This window comes from Lygodium microphyllum, chromosome 16 (assembly GCF_053477565.2).
Source record: "Lygodium microphyllum isolate KBCC chromosome 16, Lygodium_microphyllum_v1.1.10, whole genome shotgun sequence".
Taxonomy (NCBI): domain Eukaryota; kingdom Viridiplantae; phylum Streptophyta; class Polypodiopsida; order Schizaeales; family Lygodiaceae; genus Lygodium; species Lygodium microphyllum.
In genome coordinates, this window is record NC_141150.1 from 32,577,703 (window position 1) to 32,587,011 (window position 9,309).

Genomic DNA, 9,309 nt, shown 5'->3' on the forward strand with positions numbered 1-9,309 from the left:
AAGACACAGAGTGAAGCAACATGCTTCCTCTCTCCATTCTTCTCATTATTCATTCAACACACACTTTAGTGCATATACAACGTAAGGTCATAAAGACCATTCACACCAGAAGTAGAACTGACTTATTTAATGTACCTAACTGATCTAGCCAGACTAGCTGTGTCCAGCTCATGTCGGTCAAACACACATGAAAGAGCTTGATATTCTAACACTAAAGAGTATCCAATAAAAACACATTTTTCTGCCTTTGGATCAAGCTTCTTCCGTAGCTCATCTAGCACCACATGAACGTATGCAACACAACCAAATACCTTCAAGTGTGATACATCAGGCTTCTTGCCAGTAAAGCATTCTTCAGGAGTCATCCCATGAACTGCAGCTGTGGGAGTTTTGTTGTTAATGTAAACAACAGTATGGACAACCTCAGACAAAAAATGTTTGGACATTTTCTTTTCAGCCATTAATGCCCGTGCAACTTCTGCAAAATGTATGTTTTTTCTTTCTGCAACACCATTTTGCTATGGGGTATACCTACAAGTAACTTGCCCCTTTATCCCATGAGTCCTCAAGAAGCCACTGAACTCATTAGAGAGGTACTCTCCCCTTCCATCTGATCTCAAGCACTTTAATTTTAAGCATGTTTCCGTTTCAACAGCTGCCTTAAAAGATTTGAAGTGCTCAAACACATCACTTTTTTCCTTCATGAACTATACCCATAACTTCCTTGAATAGTCATCAATAAATGTGATAAAGTATTTGTCACCACGAAGAGATACATTCTGTGTAGGCCCCCAAACATCTGTATGCACTATATCAAGTATTTTTCTACTCGCTTCTCTATCATGCGAGAAGGGTTGTCTTGCCTACTTACCAAACTAGCATGCTTCACAAACTTTATGCAATTCTACAACTCTAAAAGAAGGCAACCCTGTAACCAATCCTCTGGACTGCATTAATTTCAACCCTTGCACATTTGCATGTCCAATACATTTATGCCATATTTCAATATCTGCAACTACTCCTTTTCCTTTAGCATACATAGCAGCATCCATTGCAAGAATTCCAGTATCCAAAGTGAACATTCAGCCAACTCTACTTCCTTTTGCGACCAACCTACAGTTATCATTAAAGTCTTCTACAAAACAACCTTTTGCATTGAATCGGATCTGCAACCCCTGCTTTACCATTTGGCCAATAGATACAAGATTCTTTGTAATTGATGGCACATGTAATACATTTGTTAGACTCTTTGTCTGGCCATCATATAAGGACAAGGGAACCCTTCCAATGTGTGAAATCGGGTGGCATGAATCATCACCCATCTGTACATAACCTGGGTTTTGTAAGTCCTACATCTCTCCAAACCATTCAACATGATTGGTCATATGATTAGATACACCTGAATCAACATACCATACATCATCATGTGTCCCCTTTCCTGTAACTGCATTCATCATATGCTGCATAACAAACAGACGCTCATTTTTTTCTTCATTCTGTCGTGAAGACGATAAATAGTTTCCTTGCTGTAATTTACCACTACGAACATCATCCTTCTTTGCATAGCAATGGGCTGCAATATGGCGTGTTTTGCCACAATAATGGCAAACAATAGTAGAATTTCCAGAACCTCTATTCTGCCATCTACCTCTTCCTCTAAAGCTTCTCCTGCCTCTAGAAACTTGCATTTCACCAAACTGTTGATTGAACCTATTTTGTTGGTTATCACCAGCACGTCCCATACCACGGCCTCTCAAAGAGAATCTACCATGTCTCCTTCTTGAACTCAAGTAAAATGCTTGGACCTGTTCACCATTTCTTTCAGATGAATCACCCTGCATATTGATCTCTTCTGTAATCATGAGAGAGATCAGCTCATCAAAATCTGAAAATGGCTTCCATACATATAATGAAGTAACAAATGATTTCCATGCCTTCTCATTGTTAAGGCCACTCAGAGTGGATGAAACCAAATCATCATCATCCAACATTGCATCAATCGCTGCTAAAGCATCTGCAATGCTCCTTACCTTCAACACATACTCATTGACAGACATTTTCCCTTTCTTCAAGGCATTCAAATCTTGCTTGAGTTGAATCTTTCGTGCCTTTGTATTTACTGAAAACATGCTCTCAAAAATTGTCCAAGCTGCATGTGAAGTTTCTGCATTCCTGATATGTCCCAGCATAGTATTATCAATGACTGCAGATAAGCAGTACATCACCTTTTTATCTTTCGCATTCCACTCTTTCCATGCTTTTAATTCATTTGCAGTCGGAGGGATACCCAGCTCTGGCTCCTTTTCTTCACCTAATACAAACTCATAAAGGCCCTTTCCAATGAGGAAGTTTGTCACATGGAACTTCCATGAAGGGTAGTTGTTCTTGTTGAGCTTCTCAATAATGGGATTTCCACTGTTCTTTGCCATTATCACAAACAAGGATACAACACAGCAAGCTAGCCTTATGCAGTCTTTCACAACACGTGCACAACACTACGCCAAGCAACCTTTTTCACCGATTGCTTAATGGTACATGTAATCTGCAACTTGTTTGCAGATAAACCGTATGTTTGCTTCCTGCAAACACCTCAAAAATTACAGATTCGCAATCTGTAACCTGTGCCACTTTCGGTCAATACAGCCGAAATCACAGTGTATCTTGAAACTGCTGTCCGCAACCTTGCAGCTCTAAAACGAGGCCTGAAACGGCCTCAGATGCCCAAAATAACACACCAAATCTGCTCACACACCAAATCTCACAACAATCTGAGATTTTTACTCGACCTTGCTTCCGGTGCCTCCACAGGCACTATCCAAGAGAGAGAGTGGAAGAATGGGAGAGCTTCTTACCCGTGGCTTGCTTGCTCGAACCTTGCTTCTTCTCCTTCACTTCAGCCTTCGAAATCAACCTCTCTCAGTAGCGCAGCTCTGATACCATGTCAAGAATCGCGTGGTGGGGGGATTTGCTTGAGCTGCGGCGCCAAACACACATTGTTTACACAAGAGGAAGCTCACTCAAGAACACAAGAAGAGAGATGGAGGCCAAAACGTTTTCTTGTTGGTTTTTTCTTCTTCTTCCACACACTATATAATATACACAAAGTACAAATAAGATACAACATAAAGGAACATGGCCTACTAAGTCAAACAATGCATAACCGACTACACTAATCGACTGGCGCCATGTCTTTGCCAGCTGTAGGTAGGTGTAACAAACTAAATATAATAAGTGATAAGTTAGTGGCCATGTGAGTATCATAATGACCACCAACATGCTAAGTGTAGATGTGCAGACCCATCTAGCCAGGCAGTGCATCATCAATGTCCACACATGTTGAGCTTGCCATCTCAACATATTTAACATGGTATCAGAGCACAGCTGAGCATGGCTTAGCTCTCCTTTTCTCTCTCTCAGCTCATCTTAACCTTTGGTCAGCTTAGTTCCAGCCCATGACTTCATCTCTCAACTCTACTTTCACTTGAGCTTCCATGGCAGCCATAGCCAACAACACCCTGTTAGCTTGAAGCTCCTATATCTCACTCCACATACTAAGTCTCTCTAAGATTCCTTTTGGAAAAGTGCTCCCTAGATTACAAATCTTCACTGTATTACATCAATCCATGATATTTGGCTATTTGGAGCTCAGCATTGTCACTTCTGTTAGTTACTACCATAACCTGAGCCTGTGGTGTGTAGGACATACTCTTCATGGAGTACTTGGATCTCTCTCTAGAGGCAATATCTTTTCAAGATTCATTCTAAGGATATCTTTATAACCTCAAGGTGCTCCCTCTTGTAGCCTTAAAGCTTGACATTGCTCATCATCCAGCCCAACATTATCAAATTTCGTCATTACTGTCCGAAATCGCGCCTACCTATGTTTGTTTGCTCTACGCATGACAACTTTGCATCGATTTAGATGATGATCAGGCTTTTATAGAGCATAAAGAGAGCTTCATTTCCATAGAAAAAGTTGTCAAAATGATCCACTGTAGCTCCTACAATCAGTGAAAAACCAGGCCTGGGTCAAAACCCTAATCCAGGAAGCCATAGCCAAACTTCACTAAAGCTCAAAAATCTCATTATTTTCTCTCTCATGCCACCTAGAGCAACCCATTGCCACTCTGATCTATTTTCCCAGCATCAAATCAAGAAGGGGAAGGACCCAAAAAGATTGAAGAAGGGTCGACGACCCCGAACTAAGACTCAGGCATAGTCTTTACATAGCATGTTTTCACACTGTCATTACTTGTGTCTCTTGACACACTGTAATATGCTCTTCCACTGATAAAATCTAAGAATTTTGAAGTTGATTTGCTATTCTCCCTGCAAATCCAACATGGGAAAAGACTCTCCAATAGCTCACTTCAAAGGAGTTGGGTTTCACACTTGGCAAACCCACATTAAACTCATCCTGATGAAGTAGGGCCTTTGGGCCATTACCACTGGAAAAGAAAAAGCCTCATGATGCGGACCTTGAAGTCACTTGGAAAAATAATGATGATAAGGCTCAGGCCATTATCAAATTGGAGCTAGACAACATCTATATCCACCATGTGGATAACTGCGATACTTCACATGATACATGGAAGAGACTTGACACTTTATTTGGTGCACAGTCTGTCATCAAAGTATGGTCTCTTGATTGAATTTTTCAAGCTTGAAATAAAGTCTAGCACATCACTTGCCACACATCTAAATTACATGGAAGGACTTCTAACCTAGCTTGTAGGAATTAACATTAAAATGGAAGAAAATTTTTACATTGGTGTTCTATTTAAAAGTTTGCCTCTTGAATATAATAATGTATCAACAACTCTAATCAATATGCTAAACCCTGAGCTTGTTAAAATCTAGACATCACTGTTAGAGAAGGAAAAGAAGCTAAAAACTAAGGAAGAACCAAGCACCTCTAGAGATAAACAAGCATTATATGTTGGCAATAGGTACAAAGGCAAGAAGGATCAGCTCTTCTATGACTTCTGCAAAAGGATCGGACACACTGAGAAGTTTTGCCACACCAGAAAGAGGTCCCAAAAGGCCTATCTAGTTGCTGTTAAAGAAGAAGAATAACATAGAGCAAAAGAAGAATAAGAAGAAGAAAAAGACCACCAGGAGAAGGATAAACCTCATTAGTCCTTTTATTTGGATAGACTCTTTTAGCCTTGTATTGCCTAGCCCTAATACTTCGGACATTATAGCCTATGTATACTTTGTGAGGCCCCTGTTATAGCCTCTGGATGACCATCATGTTTGTGGTACCCACACTTAGTCTTTTTTGTGATAGCCTTTGGTGTTTTGCCCTGTCTATGGTGTACCCACACTTTGCACATGTTGCTTTCACTAAAGCCTCTATATGCTTTGTAGTTCTGGTTGTGATTGAGAAGGGGTGTTGAGATGTTTGCAATCACACCTACTTCACTCTCTTTGTAAGGAGCAATGAGGGCTCAAGACTAGAATCCCATATGCACAGTAGAAGTGCTACCATCTAGTTTCCTATAAAGCATTATACTTGCTCTCTTTTCTAATGCAATGTCATAGTACTTTTGTCCTTTAGTAAAGTCTCTGTGTCATTGTCAGTCAATACACAAGATTGTGTTTATGAGTCCAAACTTCCATCTTGGAGTCTAATTCACTTGTGTAACAGTTAGTCATGTCAGTGTCTTCATGAACTCACTCTTTCTCTTCCAACCTCCATAGCTTCCGCATCTGCCATGCTCTAGATCCTGCATATTTAACACAACCAGCTTCCTCAATTCCGTCCGTCCAACATAGACGATTATCCTGGAATCATGCAGGTCTTCTTTTTTATATATGGAACTTCATTCTCTCAACTTCTCCGGCACACGGCAGGTAACAAGAAGCTCCTTTACCATCTCAAGATCGTGCTTTCTCCTCTCCTCCCCTTATTACAGACCTTTACGGGATTTCATGGTAAAACCTATTATGAGGCACAAAAAGGCAAAGTGGAATGGCACACAAGATATATCAATAAGGAATTTTTGTATTCATGATATCGAAAGATATAACATTCAAGCACATCTTAGGACTACACCCTCGTGACGCCACTGTCGTGCTACTACATGGACACAGTGTGAAAAAATCTGGAGTGCATCATCATCCGACTTTCTTATTGATCTAGAGAGTCAATGTCATCTAAGTCATTAGTGCTAGTGTCCGTGGCATGGATGGTCCAAACATATTAGATTTTTGGATAATTTTAGCTTATTTTTAACATTATTTATTGTAAATATCCTAAAAATCTAGAAAAATTTCTAGATTAGGGTGGCACGCAAAAAGCAAGTTACTTTTTCAACCAATTTTGGGATTTTTCATGAAAAAGAAAGATGGACGAAATCGCACATGTCGCAATCATAGTTGACAGGTAGCAAACAACACTTTGAACTAGAAGAAGAAGAAGGAGTGAATTGAGAAATTATGGAGCAGGTATCCTGAGGTTTTACCCCCCTTTTGGAGCCAACGGAGCCATTAGATTTGGGTTCCAAGTAGTAGAGAAGAAGCTATTGTTTGATCTACGTTTTTTGTCTACAAGGGAGCTCCAGGAGATCTAATACTTGGATATTGCTTTTGAGTAGTGCCAGACAAGGGATTTTAGGTTCTATCAATACATATTGATTTAATTCATTGTGCTTTATTTTTATAGTGTTTATCTTGTTTATTCTTTTTCTTCTCTTCCATCTCCTATCTTGTTTATTTTTATAGTGTTTATCTTGTTTATTATTTTTCTTGTTTAATTCATTGTGCTTTATTTTTATAGTGTTTATCTTGTTTATTCTTTTTCTTCTCTTCCATCTCCTATCTCTACTTCCTTTTATATCTGATCGTCGGTGGATACGACCTTTCAACAGAAACCCCTCTGACATTGGTGAACCCAACGTGAAAGGTCATTAGAAGGAAAGACAAGATGGGAGAACCTTCGAGCACAATTTCCAATGCTGTTTTACAATAGCTGTGTAGAATATGAACATGCTTATGCAGGTACAACCATTGGGTGTGAGAGAGGTAAAGGAAGCATCACTTTGCATGCATCCAAGACGAGAAGAGAAGGTGCAAGTGTTGCGGAAGCTTTGCTGAAATCAAGTTCCAAGAGGAGAAGAGAAGGTGCAAGTGTTAGCCATTTCTATACCATGCAAGGAACCGTGATCTTGTTTCCAAGATCTACAAGTAAGAATTGGCTTATGTGTAACAGAGGAGCTTGCTCCTTGTCATTAATATAACTCCACAAGGGGGGGGGACTGGCCCATCTTCCAATCCCTAGTGTGTTGCCAATTTCTCTACCTCTCTCTCTCTCTCTACATCTTTCTTTTCTCTCATCTATTCTCCCTCTGTCCCAACATAATATTCTATATATATGTTTTAAGTATATAAGAAAGTCAAGCATGTATCTCGGATCTTATAACAGAAGGGCTTTAGATACCCATCTTGATGAGGTATATGACCACTTGTGGTTTCTCTTTCACTTGATTGGGTATTCACATTTGGGTTTGGTAGTTGTATGAAGTATGGTTTGGTTGATGCCACCTCAAATTCATATTTCGATTTTCATTGGTAATAACTGGTGGCATTTCTATCTCATTTAGTTGATTTTGACTTGTTGATAGGTTGTAAGTATTTAGCTTGCATATTAGTAGTTCAAACAACAAGTTTTCATGTTCCTTGCTAGTTGAAGACATAACTGGAGGGGTCAACATCTTATCCTTCTTCTGCTCTTTTACAAGTTCCCTTGAATTGAAGGCAAAGATTACTTGGGCCCCTAGAAATGTTAAGTCTTTTTTATTGTCAATTGATATTGCTATTGGGTGGTCCCCAAGAGTATCTCTCTTCTTATGTCAACTTACCCCTCTAAGCTTATTTACCTAATGTAATAAAGCCACAATGTGCTTAGCTTTCTTTACCATGTAACCATGGCCCTAAATACCAACGAATGCACTTTTAGGTTTATCTCAATCACTTTGGCCTTCCTGTTAGACCTTGGGGTGAGCCCCAACTGTTAATGGCTCTATTGGTTTGGTGGAAGCTATGCTTTCAATTTGAATAAAACAACTTTATCTAAAATAAATAATCTAAATCTGGTTATCAATATGGTAAAGTTCCTTAATGATGTCTTCTAGGTCTATCGCTAGAGCATCCTCCTCAATTTATCTAAAAGTGTCTTCTTTGACAACCTCATTTCCTTCGCAACATCTTTTAGAGGCTATTATTCTAGAGTAAATTTGGCATTTTGTGAGATAATGGAAAATAGAGAAAAAGTTGGTGTGGATTTTGACAAGCTTCCACACGATTTTGACAAAGAGAAAGAAATATGGGTAGATTTCAATAGAGTTTCCATGTGATTATGGAGAAGATACAAAAAGCTCGGTGGATTTTAGCAAAGCTTATGATTATGGGGAAGAGGGAAAAGCTGAGTAGAGTTCATCAAAGCTCCCACACAAGTAGAGAGAGAGAGAGAGAGAGAGAGAGAGAGAGAGAGAGAGAGAGAGAGAGAGAGAGAGAGAGAGAGAGAGAGAGAGAGAGAGAGAGAGAGAGAGAGAGAGAGAGAGAGAGAGAGAGAGAGAGAGAGAGAGAGAGAGAGAGAGAGAGAGAGAGAGAGAGAGAGAGAGTCTCCCTCTAGCTTCTCTTATTCAAAGTGTCCCCCTCCAAAAGAGGAATTGTGTCAATGAGGCTTGCCATGGGTTGTTTATCTAGACAAAGGGAGGGCTTGCATTGGGCTTAAAGTCAACTATTTTGAGTGCTTTGTAAGAGATTTAGCTCAAAAACGGGACTAAACACATTTTACAAGAATGAGTTTCCAGAAAAGTGAAAACACAATGCATTTGTGCTTGTATGCGCTGCGCATGCAAATATTCTTACACACCTAGCATGTACTCTCTTCATAGTTGGGATATTCAAACTTGAAGTGGTTGAGCTCATTGCAATTGCAACACCTTCTTTTTGAGCATTCTACCTTGAAGTATGTAGCATTGGTGATTTCCATTGAGCTTCGTTCGACTACGATGTAAGCATGACCATCATTTGGAGTGGATCTTGTGCCATAATAACTTGCATGTTTGCTTGGAATGTAATTGTCCCCACTATTTTTTCTAAATTCCTTTACCAAGGGCATAGCATGTTCAAGGCTTCTTCTGAAGTGACTACCCTTACTAATTCAAGGCCGTTATTAAGAGGAAAATTCAATCCTTGGTAAAACCTTTCAATCTCTTAAGCAGTGGAGAGGGACAAACTTTGAGTAATACTCCTCTAGGTTTAGGTTTATCTACTCAAGGCCAAAGAATTCATTTATCTCGA